Raw genomic sequence first — 10,743 nt, 5'->3', positions numbered from 1 at the left:
TCAAAATGCAAAAGATGAACTTCTTGCTTCGGAAGTAAATGCCGTATCGACAGAAAAAGGCAAAGAAACCAAACAACCAGGGAGCAAGAAGAAAGGCAAAGGGAAGAAGAAGAAACATGAGGAATCATCACCTGAAAAATCTTCTTCAAACCCTCCTGGAGATAGGAAACCAAAAAATCCATGCTTCATATGCGATGAGGATCATTGGACCGCAAATTGTCCACACAGAGCTGAGCTTAAGAAATTCTTGAAGAATTAAAAAACCTCCGTAGTGTTAATTGATCCGTTTCCAAATCCAGGAACAAATATGGTTGAAAGTGGAAATGCTTCCCCGTCTCAAGTGCTAATGTTGTCGGTTTCAAAACAGCTAAATGATGCTTTGATATCGACAAGGAACAAAGATTATGGGAATCCACAGTTGTTGAACAACAAGGATAAAGATCAACCTAGTAGTTCGACAACAACTTCGACAGAAGTTGCGCCACCCATCATTCTTGAATTGACAATAAAACCGCCAAAGGGAGTAGTACACAAGTCGACGTTTAATCCCCGCGCTAGAGTGGCACAACATTATAATATAGTGGAAGATTTGGCCCAATCGCCATCCGTTATGTCAACTCTTGAAGTATTGCAGAATTGCCCATCCCAAAGGCAGGCTTTGTTATCAGCCATTGGTGGGATTGACCCAAAGGATTCCAATCTTGTATCCTTCGACCATAAAGGATACGATCCTCAATTACCAGCTCAACTAGCTTTCCTTGTTCAAGTGAAAGCCCTCAACAAAATTGTTCATCGAACAATTATTGATGAGGGGGCATCTACATGCATTATGTCGATGAGTTGTTGGAAAACTTTAGGATCTCCAACCTTGTCGCGATCTTCGACTTCATTAAAAGCATTCAACGGAAGGACATATACCCCATATGGTATTCTAAGTAACTTGAAAGTTGAACTAGGAGGGAAAACGGTAGAAATAGATGTTGAAGTCATCGATGGAAATCTTGATTACAACATACTACTAGGAAGACCATGGATATATGCTATGGCGGCTGTTGTGTCAACCTATTTTAGGAAGATTGCATTTCCCTTTCAAGGAGGGATTACAATCATCGATCAACAAAACTTCTTCCCCAATGGTTCTCAAGTTACAGGAAGCATTCCCATGATCCATGGAAGACCCCATTCGCTTCAAAATATCAGAGTAGGCCTACTAAAAGATCCTATACTAATGGGAACTTTCACCCTTCCACCTCCAATCAACCTGGCGGAAGTAGCATCGATAGGAACCTGCAATATTATATCTTCTAAAAAGATCTCAGAAAACGATATCAACATGGATCATGCCATGGTTTTGCCTCCAAGTCAAATGGAAATATTGTAGCAATCAATGTTCCTAGCATGGGGAGCAAACCCAAATCAACGCTCATCAAGCGTTTGGATAAATAGGTCTAAAGAATATGGTATCCCTTCGGATCCTTGGTCGCAAGTGCATGTCACCGACGAAGGAATTGTCCAATCAATGGTAATCGAAGGGGCACCTTGGAATGATTCCCACCATCGTTCCCTTCTCCCGGATTGTGGAGAAGATACTCAAGATGACCTTTATCATCCTTTAGTCTTTGATTTCCTATCAAATACTGTAAACACGGTGGATTCCGAGCGAAACTTGTCCAACATTGAAGAGACTATCGCCATAAATATCTCGACCAAAACAGATGTTGTAGAGAATATTTATGTTGGCAAATGTTGTTCTCCTTCAGAACTGGAGATATATAACGCTCTTTTTCGCGAATTCAGAGATGTCTTTGCTTGGTCATACAGTGAAATGCCAGGCATTGACTCGAGTATCATTGAACACAAAATGAAGATGTATCCAGATGTCAAACCAGTATGACAACGGCTAAGGGAGGTGCACCCCAAGAAAGCCGCGGCCATTAAGGCAGAAGTTGAAAAACTTCTCCATGCTGGTTTCATCTACCCGGTTCCTCTAACCGATTGGGTATCGAATATTGTCCCTGTTATGAAAAAACAAGGAACAATTAGAGTGTGCGTCGATTATAGGGATGTAAATCAAGCTTGTCTGAAAGACAACTACCCTATGCCCTTCATTGACCAGATAATTGATGAATGCGCCAGATGCGAAATATTTTATTTCATGGATGGATTCTTCAGGTATAATCAAATAAATATCCACCCACAGGACCAGTCAAAGACTGCATTTATTTGTCCGTGGGGCACATTCGCATATCGAAAATTACCCTTTGGTTTAAAGAACGCAGGGGTGACGTTTTAGAGGGCAATGAATTATGCCTTCCATGACATCAAAGACATCGTTCAACCATACCTCGACGACCTTCCGGCTCATTCGCGAAAGCAGACTGATCATCCGTAGCATTTAAGAGCGATATTTCTACGTTGCCGACACTACAAGATACGACTCAATCCACACAAATGTGTATTTTGTGTCAGTCCTCGTCATTTACTTGGCTTTGTAGTCTCGAAGGACAGAATTCGTCTCGACCGATGTAAGGTCCAGGCAATCATAAATTTGCCTGCACCTTCGAATTTGCTTCAGATTTAGAAACGCCAAGGGAAAGCAAACTTTCTGAGGAGGTTCATTCCAAATTACGCCGAACTTGCTAAAGGTTATACACGTCTTTTGAAGAAGGAAGTACCCTTTGTCTAGGATCAGGTTACGCAAGCTTCCTTTGATGCTTTAAAAGAATCACTAATGAAAGCATCATTAATGTATGCTCCTGATTATCAAAAAGATTTTAACCTGTATCTGGCTGCAGCGGATACGACCATCACAATGGTTTTAGTTCAAGGAGTCGATGGAATTGAACATCCTATATATTATTTAAGTAAAAACTTAAATGATACAGAAAGCAAATATTCTTACGTTGAAAAGCTAGCACTTGCAGCTGTTCAAGCGATACAGAGATTTCGACACTATGCCCTCATTCGGAAAACTACCATTCTGTCAGATTGCAACCCCATGACTTATATATTGTCGCGACAGTTGCTGGGGAGCAAATATTCAAAATGGATAGTAATCCTACAAGAGTTTGATCTGGAATTTGTAAAATCCAAGTCAAAGAAAGCTCTAGTTTTCACAGAATTATTGTGCGATCTCCCATCGTCGTCCAACGATGACACATCCGAAGAAACAATCGTGGATGAAAAATTGTTTCTGATAACTGCAAGTAATGAGTGGTATGGAGATATAATCATTTATCTCCAAACCCAAAAATACAGGCCAAGCACCTCCCACTCCGAACAAAAATGTATTCGATACCAAGCAAAAGACTACATGATCGTCGGTGATACACTTTACCATCGTGGTATCGATACAGTTCTGAGAAGGTGCCTCACCCATGAGGAGGCCGAAAAAGTCCTGAATGATTGTCATTCAGGCGCGTGTGGGGGGCATCAATCTGGATATGCTACAGTGCAAAAAATCTTACGAGCAGGATACTTCTGGCCAACAATGTTCAAAGATTGCATAACCGCAGTCAGAAGTTGCCATGCTTGTCAAATTTTCGATAGCAAAACCAGAAGACCACCCGCACCTCTGCAGCCAATAGTGGCTGTTGGGCCATTCGCCAAATGGGGCATCGATTTCATGACATGTAACCCCACCTCGACCGGGGGGCATGGGTATATCATAGTCGCAGTTGACTATTTTACCAAATGGGCCGAGGCGATGCCTACATTAGATAATACTGGTGAAACAGCCGCCCTCTTCTTTTTCAATCATGTAGTCGCCAGATTCGGCGTACCATAGGCTATAGTTACAGTTCATGGATCGCATTTTCAAAATCACATGATGGTCGAATTAGCTGCCAAACTAGGGTTGTCTCACGACAGCTCTACTCCATATTATCCGCAAGCCAACGAACAAGTTGAAGCAATCAACAAGGTCCTAAAGCGCATGCTGCAAAGGATGATTGGAGTTCACAAAAGAAGATGGCACCTAATCCTGTACTCAGCTTTGTGGGCTTACCGAACATCGGTAAGGAATGCAACTGGGTTTACACCTTTCCAACTGGTATATGGCCTGGAAGCAGTCTTACCAATCCAGTGTGAAATCTCGTCTCTCAAACTCGCAATTGATCTCCTCCCCGGAACTTCAGAAGAAGAAGCTCATTTCTTGGAATTAATCCAATTGCATGAAACCCGTCGTGATGCCGCTTTGGCTAACGAAGCCCATAAGAAATGAGTCAAGGCGCAGTTCGACAAAAATGTCAAACCCTGTGTCTTCTCAGAAGGTGACTTGGTCTTGCTTTACGACCAAGAATCCGATAAATTGGGAGCAGGTAAATTTAAGTCTTTATGGATGGGCCCCTATATTGTTAAACGAGTGTTAGCAAAAGGAGCCTACGAGTTAATGGATTATGACGGAATTCCACTGGCGCAACCTCGTAATGGGTTGTACCTCAAGCGTTACTATGCGTAATGGTAACCTCTATGCCTTTTGTTATGTTTTTATTTTCACTAAAGTGTTTATTTTGGTCAAGTAATCCACTTTTTATATTTATTACAGATGTCGAACCTATTAGAGTCATGTGTTGGATATGCCGACGGAGCAAGTCGTAGTTCGCGGAACCTATCTTCCGTAGCCTGGGCTATTTTTGATCCAAGTGGCGAGTTAGTAAGTTTCAGAGGGGTATGTATTGGTCAATCAACAAATAACATCGCTGAATATAGCGCGTTGATAGAACTTCTCTCTGATGCCATCACACATGGTATACACCGATTAATTGTCAGGCTAGACTCACAACTCGTAATACTACAACTCAATGGTATATATTCCGTCCGAAACCTAGCTATTTATCGCATGTTCCTAAGGGTTAAGATTTTGGAAAGACAATTTGATTTTATTCAATATCAACACATTTCCAGAAACTTAAACGCATTAACTAACTCATTAGCGAATTATGGGTTAGATAGACATTTGCAACATTTATAAAAAGAAACATATCATCAATATTTGCATTTGGATCATGTAACTTAACCAAAATAAAACTTCGAAAATCAAAAATATATACAACTGTTTATGGTTTACACATAATGTTCTATAACCAAGACAAAATCGGTCAAATGGCCAAAAAACTCAAAATGCTAGGGGGCACCCTAGTCTTATGATGCTCATGATAGCAAGTCACAGCCTGTGCGATCATGTGTAAGAGACGATTCCATCGTCTGGGCACACCAGTAGTATGCCGTTGTAACCTCAAAGGTAGCTCGTCAGTCCTCACATCTGGAATACCAAGAGTGAGGTCCTCAACCTGCTCCTGTAATGCTGTGAGAGTCTCGGCCATGTCGAGGTCACGAAGGATAACCCATCCGACGGCCTCTCCTACTGGGGTAGCAGTTGGTACGCTTAGGCAAACTACTGGATGGACAGGACCAACATCTGCATGTACACATGAGTTTGATTAAAGTCTTGATAGAATAAAGCACAAGGACATTATAAACGAAAAACGATAAACAGGAATATGGTCAAAGATTTTACCAGTGGCACCCCACTGCTCGCCATCCGGCAGTACTAAATCTGGATCACCCCAGAAGTCCATGCCAGCGTATGGATACTCAGAATAAACCATCTCCTGACGATCAAACCACCTGAAGAAGGTATCAGAAAATGAAATCTGAGACTGGCCAGCATGCCTAGACATATGGTCAACCCATCTCTGCATACGTGGTTCAGTAGGAGAAGGTAAATCGAGTGAAATATACTGCAGCTGCATCAGTGGTATCTTCTCCAAGGCAAAGGCGGTCAAAATAGAACCGTACCCAAAGTTCTTCAACTTCCCGCTCTTTATCTTGGTCAACTGTTCTTTCATCACAAGAAGTACGGCGTCGCACCAGTTGAACACCTTCGATTGGAGGCATTCCAAGGCATACTGCATGTAAGATCGGTTGGCTACATGAAGAGCCGCACCACCGGCCATCCTACCAAAAGTAAACAAAATAGTCCTGAGGGACCTGTCAGTGACATCACGGATGATGATCTTGCCGTCTTTACTCGGCTAAAATCCTTCTCTGCAATACCGGCAAACATAATCTCTCACAGAGTCGCCTCCTCGGGCTGAACCTGATAAAGAGATGGGGGCACCCCGCCTCGACAAGCCAGTCAAGAAATAGATGTCTACTACAGTCAAGGGGATAGATTTGCCCCTGATCTGGAAAACCTGATTGGTAGGATCCCAAGCATCGAGCAAATACTGCAGTAAGTTGATCTGCTGTCTCATGCTAGAAATGCGGAAGAACTTCAGCAAGCCACAGTTCTGCAGTGCGTTCACTGTAACTGGATCATGTAGGGCAAGCATGTCCTCTTCTTCATGCTCACATTCTCGCCATGTAATGGTCATCTTACTCCAAAGATCTCTGAAAAACAAACAAGAGAAGAGTTAGATCCTAATTTTGGTAAGAAATAGGCAAAATTTCCATCAAAAATTGTGCATTAAATTCCTTTTCTGCACCCAACGCACCTGCAGCAGTGTTCTAGGTGCGTTGAATGTCAGATAGCCTTTAGACAGGTCAACATTCAATGCACCTTTCGATACACAGAGGGTGCACTGAAGGCAGAACGAGTTCTTCAAACCCCAGGGGCTCAGAAAAGCTAGGAATCAAGCTCAAAATGCAAAATGGAAACCATGAAATGAAAGAGCTCAGGTTTAGCTCCTACCTGGTCCAGACGGCGCCGAGAATCGTCCACAGAATCTCCTGAAATCAGCTGATGAAAATCAAGGGGGAAAAGCACCTCCAAAGCTCCAACAAACCAAAGTTCAAATGAAATGGTAAAATGAGAGGTAAAAACGCTTTTTCATTACTTTTTACATAGTTCAAAGTAAACTATTAGTGTTCTAACTCGTTTTCAAACATATATTGTTCATTTCTGACTAGTTTGATGAAGCAGTTAAAGATACAATACAATCTTTGAAAGAACATAGCTATTTATGGTAAAATAAAAAAGGGACCATTCAATCGAGCAGTTTTAGCACATAGTTCAAGCTCGTTAAAAAAAATAAACATAAGACATGAGCAAATGTTTCCCCCCGCATTTAAGCTCGTTAAAAAATGAACTATTCCCCGGTAAATAACCATCTTGAATGTAGTACTTCAGCCGTTAAAGTCTTGGTCGTGTTTGCACCGTCACCTCCACTTTTTCATTGGCCGATCATTCACCTCCATTTGATTGTTTACCCATTTTGAGGAACAGCTGCGAAGAGTGATTTCACTAGCCATCCTTGTGACACTGCCGTGATTGGAAAATTCCAAACCTTACCTGGAATCAGCTGCTACCCGTTTTATCACTCGTTCCTCAAAAGACGAGTCTCCTTTAAGCTCTTTTCAACTGACTCGTAAAATATGAAAAGATTGCTGAGCCATTGGCCTCTCTAGCTCGTTAAAGGGACAGGAAGTGCTATCCCTCCTCTAGATTTTAATCTTTTTGGACCTGAGGGATTATTACACAAAAAGATCGAGTGCTTGTTTTGTTCGGCTCGTTAAAAGTATCGAAAATTCATCCCTTCTGTATTGTTTTATACTTTTTCGGACTTAAGGGATTAGATGACGAAAAAGGAATTTTGGAGTTACCTTTACGCTCCTTTTCAGACTCTCTAAAATTGAAAAGGACTGAGTTATCTTTGTCGTTAAACTCGTTAAAAAGATTAATAGCGATAAACTTGTCTATAGACGAGAATGAGTTTCACTATCTCTAGGCTCGTTAAAACATAGCGATGGGTTTGCCCGAAGGGAAAATTATAGAACAAGCATATGTTATCCTCCTCAAGCTTGACAAAAATAAAGAGGTACTAGTCAGCAATGACTGGGGAAAAATTGGGAAGAAAACTCAAAGAAACTTTGTTGGTAGCAAGTCACTCTTGAACATGACACTTCCACTTCGTGTTCGAGTCGGGTTGGGTTGTTTCATTCACCGGTCACATCACCATGGTCACGCCATACCATCCACATTTGGGGTTAATGCTACCAATCCATCACATCAATGTCGCTGATATGTTCAAGAGAAGTCATTCAGATAATTCACCTGTGTCTCACCCACTACCATACATTATACTCCATTATTTCATGACCGCCACCCTGAACCTTATATCACCAGATCATTTTCACCTCCATTAAAATCATTTGCTCCATTCCGTGTCATTGATGTGGGATTCATTAAGGCCCTCCTGTGATGGATCACTTCTTGTCGACATCAGCTCATTATCCAAGAAGTTGATCTAGGAACACCCCATTCAGTACTTTGAAGCTTGCATGCCTCAATGGCAAGTTTCTCACTTCCGGCGACAGGTTTACATCAATGGCCTTCGACCGAAAGATTTTGCGTGGTGTTCGACGCCAAGTCCTTTATTCACACCACGTGAATTGTACTGCAGTACCTTGAGGGTCATTATCATTATCAGTGATTCCTCTCGCGCTTGTTAACAGTTTACATCATTGACTGGTAATCAAGCGATGTCTTTCCATGTTCGACTTCAGAACATTTCTCACATGGATCGACTTGTACTTCGAGTGAAGATTGGACGAGATTGAAGACCCCAGATCTAGTTTCATCCATCCGGGCTGCGATATATATTCAGGGAAATAAAGACATTAAATGTACATCATTGCCACACAGATAATCATCCACTCAAAGGGATGATGGCTCTATCAGAATCATCAGTCTACACTCGGACGATTGTCTATCCTATGTACATGAAAATGAATTTATAAAGCTGAGCATGGGAATGCCCGCCTCATCTAGATCATGAAAATATTATGAAGATAATGTATTGTATTGTATCTTATTACAGGTCTCCTCCCAGCGTTGAAAGAACTTTGGATCCTCATAATAAAGCATTTCACCCAACACCAAAAGGTTAACGGCCTCATACTTTAGGGGGCAACTGTTATAGACATTTTTGTGCCCTACAAGCCCAAGCATGAAATGTCCATAAACCAAGGGCTCCTAAGTCCCTAAAAGTGTTGTTCTAACCCATAAAGGAACAAGGTCAAAAGATTACAGCTTCTCCCAGAAGTTCTCAATGAGAAACTACTCAGAATTGGTCAAAATAGGATCATTGCAGCTGCTCCACTGGCTAAGTGCGTTGCATCTCACCTAAATACACTATGAGGGTGCGTTGCATTTCAAGAGTCCCTTCTGTGGGGTGCGATGGGTGAGAAATGACAAATGGCAGTGTCATTCCGCGAGGTGGAGAGGTAATGGAAGCTTCCAGAATCTTCTCCTGTGACACTTGCCTCACTGAATTCGCCCAAGGATGAGTAAGAGGCCCTCAGTCTCCAAGTGGAAGAAAGAACTGTCAGAGAGAAGAAACTAATCAAATCACAAGCTGACTCATCCCCCTTACAGATATCTATATATGGATCCCTCATCCCAGAGATCTAGGGGCTGGAATTTTGGATATTGTAAGGAATTGCTGTTGGTTTCTAGAGACAAACATCAGATTGTTGGGTGATCTAAGCTTTGTTTGAGGTGAAGAGGGGCTTGTTTGTTGGGAGGTTGATGTTGGGTCAGAATAACTGGTTGTAACTCCTCCTGGATCTTTTCTTGTTTATCAATAAAATCTATTTGAGTTTTCCTCCATGCTTTTGTATCATTGATGCTTGTTACATTTGTATGGTCAATTTGCATCTGGTCCTAGATTGTTTATGATTATAGATCCATGTCTTTGTATAGTGCTATGCTTCTGTGATCTTATAGGTACTTTGTGAAGCCAGGCGTGCAAGGGAACAGGTAGCTGGGGACTATCAAAGAAGAGAGGGATCGAATTGAAGGATTAGCGCAAGACAGAGGTTGGTCTTTCTGTTCCTCTCTATCTATAATTCATAAAGGAAAAACAAAAGTAGTTTTTCTCTATTTGTTTCTAAGGTAGTTGTCACACCTTAGTTCTAAATAGACACTTTTCCCTGTAACAACTGCACCCATTTTTCTTTGAGGTACAAGGCATATGATTTTGTTGGCATCCTACACTAGATTTCCCCCATGGATAAACTTTCCATAGTCTCCAATTGGTTCTCTTTTTCATGTACTTTCCTCCTCAACCATGTGTTCTCAGCCTCTAGTTGGTATTTCATCACTATTTCCCTGTCTCATATCTCACTAAACTCTCTGCTCATCTCTAGCAGTATCTCTTCCATATAGCCCACATCCTCTACACTTTTTGATTTAGCAATTTTCATCCAATGATGTGTACTTTCTCTCTCCTTTTCAAGCTCAAAGAATAGAGGGATGGAAAATTTTTGTGGTATCACTCTACCTCCCTCAATGAATCTATAATGGGCGTTGATATTTGGTTGTGGGTAAGGTTCTTGTGGCTCTTGGGACTCCACCTTTACTGTCTTTGGAGTATCTGTCTCCCCCTATACTTCTGTTGCTGCTTCCTTTCCTTCCCTTTGTCCTAGCTATCCTTCTTTCTCCTTTTTCTGTGTTTATTGTAGTTTTGACATAGTTTCCTATAGGACTATTTGTATTTCCTATAGGAGGCCTTTCCATTTTTGAAAAGGGATCAAAGGTTCTTTAATTTTTTTTCTTCTGAGGTTGACCTGGTGACAAGCCTCCTAACATAGGTGATTGGTGACCTTGGAGAAGCCCGTTTTTATGTGCCCTCTTCACCTCTCATTCCTAGAGAGACTATCTTTTCTTGTTCTCTTGGTGAGTATTCAATGATTATAGGAGTCTTGGTAGGTGTTTGAGGTTTCCCTTGTTTTATCCTA

Source organism: Pinus tabuliformis, chromosome 3_1 (assembly GCF_031772625.1).
Source record: "Pinus tabuliformis cultivar Carrire ecotype Pingquan chromosome 3_1, CPIR1, whole genome shotgun sequence".
Lineage (NCBI taxonomy): Eukaryota > Viridiplantae > Streptophyta > Pinopsida > Pinales > Pinaceae > Pinus > Pinus tabuliformis.
The sequence above is the reverse complement of the archived record's forward strand: the minus strand, read 5'-3'. Positions refer to the sequence as shown.